A 12,700-nucleotide genomic window follows, 5' to 3' on the forward strand; every position below is an offset into this window, starting at 1 on the left:
GTGATCTAGTGGACTCCCAGCCTATCACAGCTTTCCTACTTCTGAGGTACTAAAATGTTGTCGTTTTATTTGGTTGTTCTTCAAATTCCCTTTTAGCCTTCTTAACTGTTGTTCTTACCTGTCTATCTTCCATTCTATTAGCATGACTTATTCTGGATTTCCCATTTTTAAAAGGAATTCATTTGGCCCGAATTAGCCCTTCTACTTTACCATTTAATCATACCATATCTCTCTCTCTCTCCCCCCCCCCCCCCCCCCCCCCCCCCCCATTTTCTTTCTTTTATTTCATTTGTATGTTCTGGATTACAAATAAATTCTTTTAAAGCAACTCCAGTTTAATTCTACATGCCAGATTATTACTGGCTACTGCACTGGTAAGGGGCTAGGTGACACAAGGAAATTTCACCAGGCTATTTGCACCCCAGTGTCAGGGCTAGCTAGACCCAGTTCCAGGACTTTCAGAAGGCTAGCACCCACTTTGAAAGTTAGGAAAAAAATAGTGACTAATAGACTATTAGAAGATATATATGTATTTTTCTTCCCAAGAAGCTATGGGCTAGATTGTGACTAAGCCTAAGCAGGTGGTTAAGAGCACAAGAAATTTTCCCTCCACACACTCATCTTCTCCTGCACAGGAGCTAGTCACAATGGCACTCCAGGAGCACGAGGACACTTTTTCGGGTATGTCTACACTGTACTGTAAACCTGCATCAGCAGGACCTACGCTTGTGGACTCAGTGTTGAGTGTCCAGACTGCATTGTACACCTGGGTGTGCAGTTGCTGGACTCTGGTCTCACAGCTGTGCTAAGGCGTCCAGAATGCACTAATCAGGCTTTCTGACTCAGGTCTGCAGCTTGAGCTGTGTTGTACTGCAAGATGACAGGTTTTGGACCCGAGTCTCAGCGGGACTCTGTCTCCTACCTGTCCCAGGACCCATGGCTGAGTGATCACCGAATCAGAGTGATTTATGTGTGGATGAAAGAGAGACTTGGGCGTAAACCTGTGTCAGAGCCAAGACTTAGTGTACAGTGTAGACATAACCTTCCAGGCTAGTGCTTTGTAGGCATAGTATTATTCAATGAAAGACTGAGAGAGAAAGTCCTGTCAAATCTAGTTGAAGTACAGAAAGCAAAAAATAGAAATAAAGGGACAGTGCTCAGCATTGGAAGGAGTTGATGATGATGTAGTTCACAGAGGGAATCAGTACTGAGATTGTTTTGTTAATAAATATATTAAACATCTGAAAGACGGAGCATATAGTAAAGTGGCAACACTTGCTGCCAATCCACAATTATTTAAGTTAGTCTCGACCCTTAAAAATTTGAGGAAGATCTAACAAAGCTAAGCAACCGGGTGACACAATTTCAGTGTAGGCCAGCGCCATATAAAGTACATTGAAAAGAATTTAAACAGCTTGTTCGTGTTGATTGGGTTCTGAATTAGGAAAATTGTCTAGGTAACCATGGTCAAAATGATGAAGATGTCAGTTCCACACTCAGTGGTAGCAAAAAAGTAAGTGGCTGTTATGCTGGATAGCGGGGTAGATACACAGCCTGACACTTTCTGTATTATTCTCCAGACATGGAGAGTCACAGCCTCACCTTCTGTTTCAGTGCTTCCCGTACAAAGAGTTTTTCAGATTCCTGGAACTATTAGGTTTGAAAGGGAGAAGAGTGAGTAGGGATGATGTTATATAAAATAATGATGATAGAAAACCAGTCAAAGGTTTTAGTTGACTGTAATAAGTGATTTTAATTATTTAAATAATTATAATTTTTATATTAATTTATAATTTATATTAATTTATAATAATTTCAATAAAATTAAAAACCAAAATATGTAAAACAGGTAGAAGGAAATACATTTAATTTAATGTAATGTATAGTTAACTTGTGTGGGCTCCCTGGATCAAGGTATTATCAAGGAAAGTAGTTTAATTTTTTTAATGTTGATATGTTTGTGTAATTACTTGGGATAAAAATTACAAGGGCTCCCTATCCTTGAGGATCTTCAGGGAATTAACTTATCCCCAGTTGGGGTCAGGAAAGCATTTCCTCCGATGGTGCATTATTGCACAGTTGGCCAGGTGCATTTTGGCTTTTTTTGCATTTTCCTCTGTAACAGCTTGGCCACCATCAGAGAAGGCTTGCCGGGGTAGGTGGGCTAGTGATCTGTTCTAGTACAGCATTTCTTGTGTTCACAGTCCAGTCATTGATTCAAGCCTCTGGGCATCTTAAATGGAGGGATTTTAGTGTGTCACAAGACAACATGAGCAGTGGACTTGCCTCCTCTAACAGTAGACCATAGATGCAGAATATGCTAGATTAGCTAATACTTAGTATAATTTATCAGAATTGCTTCCCTAAGTGTTATAGTGCTCCCCTCTCTTCCTTCTTGCATCAGTTCCAGACAAAATGAAAATTATTCCTTCCACCCAGAGGGGAAAAAAGACCTAATAAACTCTTGACTGTTAAAACTTCGGAGAGTCTAACCTTTTTTAAAACCACTTTGGCTCTATTTTAGTTGATTCCATGCCTGGCTTTTTCATCAGTTCTCTCATGTGTAGGAAAGACTAGGCTGTTAAAGGCTGCTCTGGTGCCATGGGACGCACATTAAGGGGATCCTTTTCACTGTGTGTAGCAGACTCTCCTTTTGAATTGAAGTTATTCATCAGTCATCATTATTTGTTTTTAAAGCTATAGCTACTGCAGCCCAATCTTTTGGCTGAAAATTCTCCCATACTTATCACTGTCATTAGAAATGGAAGTGCAATGGTTTTTCATTTGGGCCCTCTCCCTGATAATTCAGGGCATCCCTCACCTTTAGGAATTTTAATCACTAGCAGGCTTGCTTTTCTGTTAGTTGCAACATCCCCAGCTGCACTGAAAATCTGTTCTGGCTAAACCAAAGTGGAAATACCTTAGACACTGAACAGTGTGTGGCTAAGCCAGCCAATATATTTTGTTGCAATGGTTTTGTTTAATTTTGTTTCCAACATTTTTCACAAAAGGATATTTTTGTTGAACTTTATAAAACTTCTGTTCCAAATCAGCTTGGCATAGTATAGATTAGTGGTTGTTTTCTGTTGGTGTTGCTTTCTCTCCCACTTCACCCTCTCCGGACTTCAGGTGATTCCTATAACCCTCTTCCCTTGCATTTTTTTGTCAACTGAAAGAAATGGACAGAGTCCTTTTTGGAGATCAACAGTACTGTTGCTTAGCACTCCGTAGAGGTCATTGTTGAGCAATGCAGATCACCGCTTTTCTCTGCCCTCAAAGTTGAGGACACTGTTAGAGGATTCCTTGGGTATTTTGTAATAGCTCTTCCTTAGTTCTTGTCAATGATCTAGAGTTTGGAGAAGTAGCTATTAGGGGATGTCTACACAACAAAGAAAAACCACAACTGGCCTATGCCAGCCAATTCGGGCTTGGGCTGCGGCCAAGGCTGTTTCATTGCTGCGTAGACTTCTGGTCTTGGACTGGAGCCTGAGCTCTGGGACCCTCCCATCCTGCCCAGTCCTAGAGCCTGGGCTCCAGCCCAAACTCGGAAGTCTACCCTGCAATGAAACAGCCCCGCAGCCTGAGCCCTGTGAGCCCGAGTCAGTTGGCACGACCCCGAGTCAGTTGGCACGACCCCAAGTCAGCTGGCACAGGCCAGCCTAAGGTTGCCAGTTTTGGTTGGACGTATTCCTGGAGGTTTCATCACATGACCATCTTTAATTAAAGGTTAATCTTTAATTCCTGGAGACTCCAGAATAATGCTGGAGGGTGGCAATCCTAGGCCAGCCGCAGGTTTTTCTTTGGTGTGAACACATACCCTTAGAGGTCAAGGAAACATAGGAGAGATGATAATCATTTCTAGAAGTGTCCCCTTTCTCTTTCAGACTCTGCTATTTAAGACTAACAACTTAATGCTTCAGCATTTCTTCACATGGTTCCAGGTTGTTACCGTTTGTGCGCGAGGCATCGGTTGGTTTTTTTTGCCTTGGGTTAGGTAGGATTGATGATTATTTTTCCTTTGTTTGTGTGGCACATTTTAGATATGTGATAAGTAGGGATGTTTTTCCAGACTTATTGGATATGAAATAGTAGCTATCAGAGCGTATCAGATATTAATATCAGCTTCTGATAGTTGCCTTCAGTGGGAGAGCTTAGCAGCTAGTAATGAAACTCAGGGTCCAGGAACAAACTAGAGATAAGGAGGCTGTGGGTGGGAGAGACTGGGGTTTATGCTGGGAGGAAGAGGGGGCATGTAGGGGTTATGATGTAGCAGGTAGCGTCCCTCTGGGGATGAGGTGACCAAGTCGATTTGGGAATCTCTGGGACCAAAAAGAAGTTATAAGAAAAGAGCTGCAATTTCTCCAGTGCCTCACTCCAATGCTGTGTGATAACTGAGTTAAGCATTCAAAATTTAGGAATGCAGTAGAAGTGATACAAATCTATTTTGAATTGTCTCATCCATAATGGTAACCTTCCCATTATATTTCACTGATGTTTTTTAACTTTTAATTTTTCTCCTCTTTGCACAGTCCAATATATTCCTTTTCTTCTCTGAGTTTCCTGTAGTGATAGAAGGGCAGTGATAAAGGCCATAAAATCTCAGAGCCCTGGCCTGGGAGGATGTGTTGTACAAGTTAAGGTAAAGATCAACAAAGGACTCTTTTCTTTAGGCTCCATCTTATGTGGGTAGGTGACTACCATCAGGGAGGAGACAACTCAAAATAGATTTGTTAACATCATACGCCAAATCCATGAAGACAGGACTGGTCAAGTACTTTCAGATGGTGGCCTCTCTAACCCATTCCCCATGTACAATGGGGTGAAACAAGGCTGTGTGCTGGAATCGATCTTCTTTAGACTCTTCTTTGCAGCCGTTCTGCATTATGCAATTGACAACCTTCAAAAGGGCATATATGTAAGGGACTGAACTGATGGAAGTCTCTTTAGTTTCTGAAAGCTTACTGCAAAGACAAAAATCCATGAGGAACTTGTGTGTGAAGGTCTTTTTGGGGTTGATTGTGCTCCATCTAGTCATAGTGAAAGTGACCTAAAATTTATTCTTCACGTGGTCCCAGAGGCAACTAAACAGTTTGAACTCACCACCAGCCTGGAAAAAAACCTGAAGTCTTTTTCCAAACAGTCCCATCAATCACCGCCACTGAGCCAAATATCAGCACTGATGTTACAAAAATAAAGAATGTCAGTTGCTTTACAGTGGCAGTACTGTTTCATGTGAGATCAGGAAATATCAAACAGAATACAAGAGGCAAGCCAGGCTTTTGGAAGACTTTGCCACAAGATACTCAACAAGCATATCATCAGACAGTCAACAAAATGGATGATATACAGTGCAGCAGTGATAGCATCCCTTTTTATGCAGATGTGAAATGTAAACAATTTACTGCAGACATATCAAGCAGTTTGAAGAATTTCACCTGTGCTGTCTTCGCTCTATTCTAAAGTTCCTCGGGCAAGACAATTTGTCAAACATTAACATCCTTGAAAAAACAACACCAACCAGCTTTGAGGCAATGATCATCAAAGCTCAGCTTAGATGGACAGGTCACGTTACCTGAATGGATGATGATACACTCCCCAGAAAAGTCCTCTATGGTGAGCTGAAATTCAGAATGTGCAGGAAGGTTGGTCAACGTAAATGTTTCAAAGACACCCTTAAACAGAATCTGAACTCATGAAAACTTTGAAGACATTACCACGGATAGACCTGAATGGAGAGCAACTATCAATAAAAGTTGTAAACTCTTTGAGAATGATAGACAAGAAAAACTGATTGATTGAAAAAAGGGCCAAGTGTCATGACAAATTTTCAGTGGGAGCCTACACATTCCTACGTGACATCTGTTCACAACCTTTGCTCCTTACAGATCAGACTATACAGCCATAATAGAAAAAACGAGCGGTCATGATGTCATCGTCTGATATAGCAGATGGCCATACAATGGCAATTTAATACATACTGTCAGCTGTTGCTGCTATTATCGAATGCTTATCACTTTGTCCTATGTGCATGTCAGAGACGGAGGAGCGTGATAATTGAACCACTTCACTAATTTGGACTTCAGTAGATATTATTTTGTGTGGACTTTTCCTTTTCTTAGCTCATGCTGTAATAATAATAATGGTGGCAATCCTGTCTTGTTCTTCATCTTCAGTCCCTTTCAACTATTGAAATAGTAATTTGTGAGTTTAAAAAAAAAAAAACTAGAGGAACTGTAATTCCATTGTAAGAGTGCCCACAGTGTGCTTTTTTTTTTTCGAAATATAAAGAAAATTTATCAGAAAATAGATGTGGATTTGCTGGATTAACTGCAGAGATTTCTTCACAAAGATTCTGGGGGACATGTTTAATTCAATTTGCCATGTTGGATTAATCTGTCTTTTAGAAACTTTGAGCCTGATTCTGCAGCCCTTGAGTAGGCAAAAGGCTCTTAAAAATCAATGGATGTTTTCCTGGCTAAGTACCACAGGATAGGGATTTTTTTTTTTTTTTGGTATAAAATGTCTGGGTGTAAGTATGGCAAAAATATAGTTCTTAGAGCTTCAAATACCTTCTGACGCTCCTACTTCATTATAATTACAGTTGTGTCAAGACACCCAGTTTACACCACTGTTGTCACATGACCTGGTACTGTAGTTACAACAATCTGCAGTATAGAGCCTTGTCAAGACTAGGAAAAGAATGTTTGGTTTGGTTGGTTGTTTAATCAAATTATTTACCTCTAGGTAGCTAATTCCATTGGGAAAACCAGTAGGCATCTACTGCAGATTCAGTTTACCACCTTTAAAATTGTTAGTTGGTCAGGGTAGGCCCTAGGCTTTCCTCTAGCACAGTGGTTCCCAAACTTGTTCTGCCGCTTGTGCAGGGAAAGCCCCTGGCGGGCCGGCTGGTTTGTTGACCTGCCGCATCCGCCAGTTTGGCCAATCATGGCTTCCAGTGGCCGCGGTTCGCTGCTCCAGGCCAATGGGAGCTGCTGGAAGCGGCGCAGGCTGAGGGATGTACTGGCCGCCACTTCCAGCAGCTCCCATTGGCCTGGAGCAGCGAACTGCGGCCAGTGGGAGCCGTGATCAGCTGGTATGATTTTAAAGGTGTTCAACTGAATCTACAGTGGGATAAGCTACCTTTACGTGGCGAACTCAAACAATATCCAAACACCTGTTTTCCTAGTTGAGATAAAGCCTTGATAAGACCTTAACCTTGGTCTTGTACTGTTACCTTGCATAGTTGTAACTGCAGTGTAGATGGGGTCTGATGACGATCAAGGAGTAGTGTTACAGGATTTTATGGACCTGTGAGTCTAAGTACTTTTAAAGTGAGGGCACTGTATTCTATGCAGAATAAAATATGCCTTTAAAGAAAAACCCATATCAAAATGCCTTTATTTTGTTTTTCCTTTTTTCCTGTGCATTGTTTCTATCTCTTTGACAAGTCACAGTTGGATATAAAATTTCCCCCAAATTAAAACAATTTAAACATTTCTTCAAGGCTAATAAATGTACCCTTCTCCACCCCAAAAAGCCTAAGTTAGCCTGCACTTACCAAGCAAACAGAAGCCTCACATTGAGAGTGAGATGTTGACACAGTGACCTCATTCTGAACGTTACCTTCTTTGTCAGCAGAAGCAGCAGCAGCTCCGCTGGCTCTCGGCACTTGGAGCAGTTTGATTTCTGCTGGCTCGTTGGCATGATTTCAGGGTTCGCTTTATTGTGAACCTAGCTGGTGAATGGGATGACAAGACATAAGCTTGAAAGGACTTGTTCCCCAATGTGAATTTTTGACGAACAGTTCACAGCGGCACAACTTTGATCCAGTGTACAATAGAACCATCTGTATTACACATAGGTCTGCAGCTTTCTTCAGACATGGAAAAGGAAGGCAAATCTTTTTTGTGATTATAGTAAACACGGGTAAGTGTGTGAGCTAAATTGCAAGTGATTTTAGAAATAAATGCTGTGTGTATATATGTGTCTGCATTAAATCAGGAGTATATGCTGCTAGATGTAAATTTTGTAGCTTGTCTAGGAGTTAAAGCTTTAACACGTCTCTGCTAATGCAGGTAAGTGGCTTTTTTGCCCACTTGGTAAGGAGACTGGTTTGTTACTTTTGTACAGTGCAGCGGTACACTGTTACAAAAGCAGCGACGTTCCATTGCAAAGACAAAGAAGCATGCACAGACGTACGGAGAAACCTTGGAACATCGAACTGTAGCTTTTCTCAGAACGATGACTCATTTCAGTTCACAAAGGATTCTGGGCAGGGTAGTGCAAAGGCAGGTTGGCTGATCCATTCCTATGACTTCACTTTGCAGAGAACCAGGCAGAAGAGGAGTGACACTGCAGAATCCTGAGGCATTGCAGTGGAGAGTTGCTTTACTAAGACTGTGAGTGCCTTCAAAACAGGGGGTGGTGGTAGGGTGTGATTCCAACTGTTCCATTAATATAGGGTGAAAGAAGAGATGTTTTTGAAGATGTGTTTTCATAACACCGAGTAGGAGGTATATTTGCAGAGCTCTTTAGAGATTCCCCCCCCCCCCCCAATTCTTAGCTATGTTTATATCTCTCTCTCTCGTACAAAATTATGGGAAGATTCAAGTATTATAGAATTCCTTAAAGATGACCCGCACAGTTAATGCATTAGCATTTATGGTCTGGCGGCCCCCAGTAGCTTTGGTAAGAGATGAGCATTCAACATATTATTTAAAAGCATGCTTTATTTTTATTCAGGTCTTGTGGCATTGATCTCTGCTGCAGCCAGGCAGATTCCACTATGATGTAATGCCCTGGCAATGTTGTGACATCACAGCTACTATAGAACTGTAATGGAGCATAGGGGTTCAGGTAAATCCCCTTTTTAACATATTGTGTGCTGAAAGTATAAAATAGTAATTCAGCAAAAGAAATGGAAAAAATCGTTTGGGTAGCTTTTTTAAAAGCTCACTATATATATATTTTATAAAAAAGGAATTTCCTGATATTCTCTGGGACAGTCCCATAGATATTCATAGACGCTTTGTGATCATAGCATTGCACAGACTGGGGAGTCAGGAGTCAGCTGGCTATGGTAAATGAATGAAGCAAAATACATTGAAATATTTCTATCATAATGTGTTGAGTGTGTGTGCGCGTGCGTGCGCCAGTCTGACAACTGTGGGCACTTCAGCACATATTAACTAAGTTACTGACATTTGGTATGTTACATTTGTAGGGTCATTTTTAACCAGGTCCAAAGGATGGAATAGGTCATTTTACATGCTTGGATCAGAGTTAATCACTAGCAGCATTCAAAAGCTACCGTAAGAACGTTAACACATGAAGGAAATATTTGTCATACTGTAGGTCAGCACTGGGATTTCTGTGTAGTTCCCAAGGCCAAAAATAGTTTGAATGGTCATATCGTATAGTTGAATTCTTGCAATATGGGTTGCATTATGAAACAGTGACGTGTGTGTATAAGAAGGAGGTATGTTTTGGTGTGCATACTTTTTCAGTGGCTAGCTGGTAAGATGCATGCAAGATTCTGTTATAATAATAATTATTATTATTTTATTATCACAGACCCTAAGAGTCCCAGTCATGGACCAGGATCCCATTCTGCTAGCATATAGAGGCTTATACCGTCATTGTCTGTGAAACTGATTAGAGGCGTAAGAATATCTTTTTGTTTTGTAGTCAGTGGAATTCTTACCAACTACCAAGGGTGCTCTTTTAAAACGTACATAAATAAGGCTTAGCCTTCTCTTAAACCAGGGTAAATTGCTTGTTTGTTTTCTAAAAAAATTTTCTTGTATCCAGTTGCAGTCTTCTCTTGATACTACATTTTGATGTTATGTGTATATCAGTAAAGTAAGTCTGAAAAAGTGATTAAAAATAAATAAGTATGTTTAGTTGGGACTTGGCAGACTACGTATTTTTTTAAATTTCAGTCGTGGTCAGTAAAATATAGAATCATAGGACTGGAAGGGACCTTGAGAGGTCATCTAGTCCAGTCCCCTGCACTCATGGCAGGACTAAGTATTCTCTAGATCGGGGTAGGCAACCTATGGCACGCGTGCCAAAGGCGGCACGCAAGCTGATTTTCAGTGGCACTCACACTGCCCGGGTCCTGGCCACGGCGGGGGGCTCTGCATTTTAATTTAATTTTAAATGAATCTTCTTAAACATTTTAAAAAACTTACTTGCTTTACATACAAAAATAGGTTAGTTATATATTATAGACTTATAGAAAGAGACCTTCTAAAAATGTATTATTGGCACGTGAAACCTTAAATTAGAGTGAATAAATGAAGACTCGGCACACCACTTCTGAAAGGTTGCCAACCCCTGATCTAGACCATCCCTGATAAGTGTTTATCCAACCTGCTCCTAAAAATCCCCAATGATGGAGATTCCATTACCTCCCTAGGCAATTTATTCCAGTGCTTAGCCACTCTGACAGGAAGTTTTTCCTAATGTCCAACCTACACCACCCTTGCTGCAATTTAAACCCATTGCTTCTTGTCCTATCCTCAGAGGTAAAGAAGAACAATTTTTCTCCCTTCTCCTTGTAACAACCTTTTATGTACTTGAAAACTGTTATCATGTCCCCTCTCTATCTTCTCTTCTCCAGACTAAACAAACCCAATTTTTTCAATCTTCCCTCATGGGGTCATGTTTTCTAGACCTTTAATCATTTTTGTTGCTCTTCTCTGGACTTTCTCCAGTTTGTCCACATCTTTCCTGAAATGTGGCACTGAGAACTAGACACAATACTCCAGTTGAGCTCTACTCTGCGCGGAGTAGAGTGGAAGAATTACTTCTCGTGTCTTGCTTACAATACTCCCGCTAATACATCCCAGAATGATGTTTGCTTTTTTTGCAACAGTGTTACACTGTTGACTCATATGTTCATTATATGTTAATATATCATAGATCTCATGTTTCTAGCATATTTAATGCTATCAGAAGCTGCATGTTCTTCCAGTTCTCACAATTGTTTAATCTGGTTAAAAGGTGCCATATAGCCTCAAGTTGCAATTTGATATGCACTTGAACATTGTTGTTTTGAATTGGTGTTTTTAAGTGTTTGTTTGCTAGCCTATGATGTGGGCTATTCTGGAAATAATATGATTGAACTCACCTTGAAATTTAGGAATGAGGATGCAACCCCTGTCAAATGCATAACTTGTTCAATTTATCCACCAGTGTTCACCAGTTAGGCTCACAAAAAGTAATTTTGCAAATGTGTCCCTTCAAAAGGGGATTTTAGGTAAGCTCGAAAAGAGAATATTTATATGAGGAGTTTGTTCTTCTGTCTGTAATTTTCTCTGTCCCCAGCTGCTGCTGTTAGCTATCTTTTGTTCGAAGAAGAGCTTTTTCCACTATCACAAACAAGCTTCTCCTTTTGCTTGGTCCCATAGTGAAGTCACAATCGTGTGCTGAAGATATCAGTCTGTTGGCATGGAAATCTATCTAAAGCATTTCTAATGCAAACCCTCCCTGTGGTAGTTAGATATCATGAAATGGCTGTAATGTCATAACTTGAAATTTCCTTTTTAATAAAATCGTATGTTTAAAGTTTATCTGGAGAAAACTGCTGTACCACAAAAGGTTAAAGAGCTCTGAGTGACAGGGAGAAGGGGAGGAATTGGTTACATTTGGGCTTCTTACATTTCACTGCACTGCAGAAGTGCTCTTAGGGGGTTTCTTCGCCATATGTGAGGAAATAAGTGTATAAATTCTAATAAAGTGTGGTTGTACTCTGAAAAGTGACTCTGTAAAAACATTGTAGTATTTTCATATTTTTCTCTCTCAATGGATGCATTGAATTGGCTCCATTTATAAATCAAAGATGATTTTTCTAACTGCTTTCCCTGCAAACTGAGACAGAGAGCGGGAAGTCAAACTTTGTTCTTTCTAACCACTTAATCAGTAATAAAGATTCTATTGTCAGAACTTAGCTGACAGTTTTGTTGCTAATGCATAGAGCAGAATGCAGTCTAGGTTTGTCTTTCATAACATTTTGTCATTAGTGTGATCTCTACTAAAAAATATTTTTTGTCAGTAAAATAAACAGATGAGATTCAGACATACAGGGAGCAGGTATACTGAATTAAATGGTGTATAGCAGAGCTGGTGAATAGGACACTGAAGCATGGGTTCTTATTTCCAACTCTGTTACTGATTGTGTGTAACCTGGGGCAATCACTTAACCTCTTTGTGCCGTGGGGTCTCATCTGTAAAATAGGAATAATAATGTTTATTCATCTCTGTAAAGTGCTTCGAGATCCATGGAAGAAAAATGCTATTTAAGAGCATGTGTTTATTTTACTTATAACTGGACTCTTAATTTTTAAATAATAGCGCCCATTAAAAAGGGTAATTATCTATGTAAATCCCATTGTCATCAACGAGAGACCAGATCCCATTAATTACTTGCTAGGTGCTTAGACATTTTCAAAATGCTTATGAAGTACGTAAGAAAATACTGGGAAACTTGATTTTATTATCATTCTTTTTTTTAATAAAGTTTGACTGTTTCTTTCCACTGAAATGGAATTGAAATTGAAGCTGAAATGGAATTGAAACCATGTACTTCTAGCTGCTGATGGTATTTTAACAAAACATACAGTCAGCTGATGAATGCCGCTCTCTGGGCTTCACTGTTTTCCTTTTAATTTTGAACATAAACATTTGAAAGTCAAGT

General features: G+C 40.1%; 1 protein-coding gene across 7 annotated transcripts in view; it reads left to right on the forward strand.

Annotated features, from left to right (window-relative positions):
* STOX2 (storkhead box 2) overlaps positions 1-12,700 on the forward strand; it is a 222,850-nt gene that overhangs the window by 172,068 nt on the left and 38,082 nt on the right. Inside the window, exons 1-2 of one of the 7 annotated variants that reach the window (XM_043546045.1) lie at positions 7,642-7,926; positions 8,328-8,399. The exons of the other annotated variants lie outside the window; for them this stretch is intronic. The gene's annotated coding sequence lies outside the window, so the exon portion shown is untranslated. Of the gene's footprint in view, positions 1-7,641; positions 7,927-8,327; positions 8,400-12,700 lie in introns of those variants that run through there. 7 annotated transcript variants of the gene reach the window in all.

The sequence above is a fragment of the Chelonia mydas genome, chromosome 4 (genome assembly GCF_015237465.2).
Source record: "Chelonia mydas isolate rCheMyd1 chromosome 4, rCheMyd1.pri.v2, whole genome shotgun sequence".
NCBI classification, from domain to species: Eukaryota; Metazoa; Chordata; order Testudines; family Cheloniidae; genus Chelonia; species Chelonia mydas.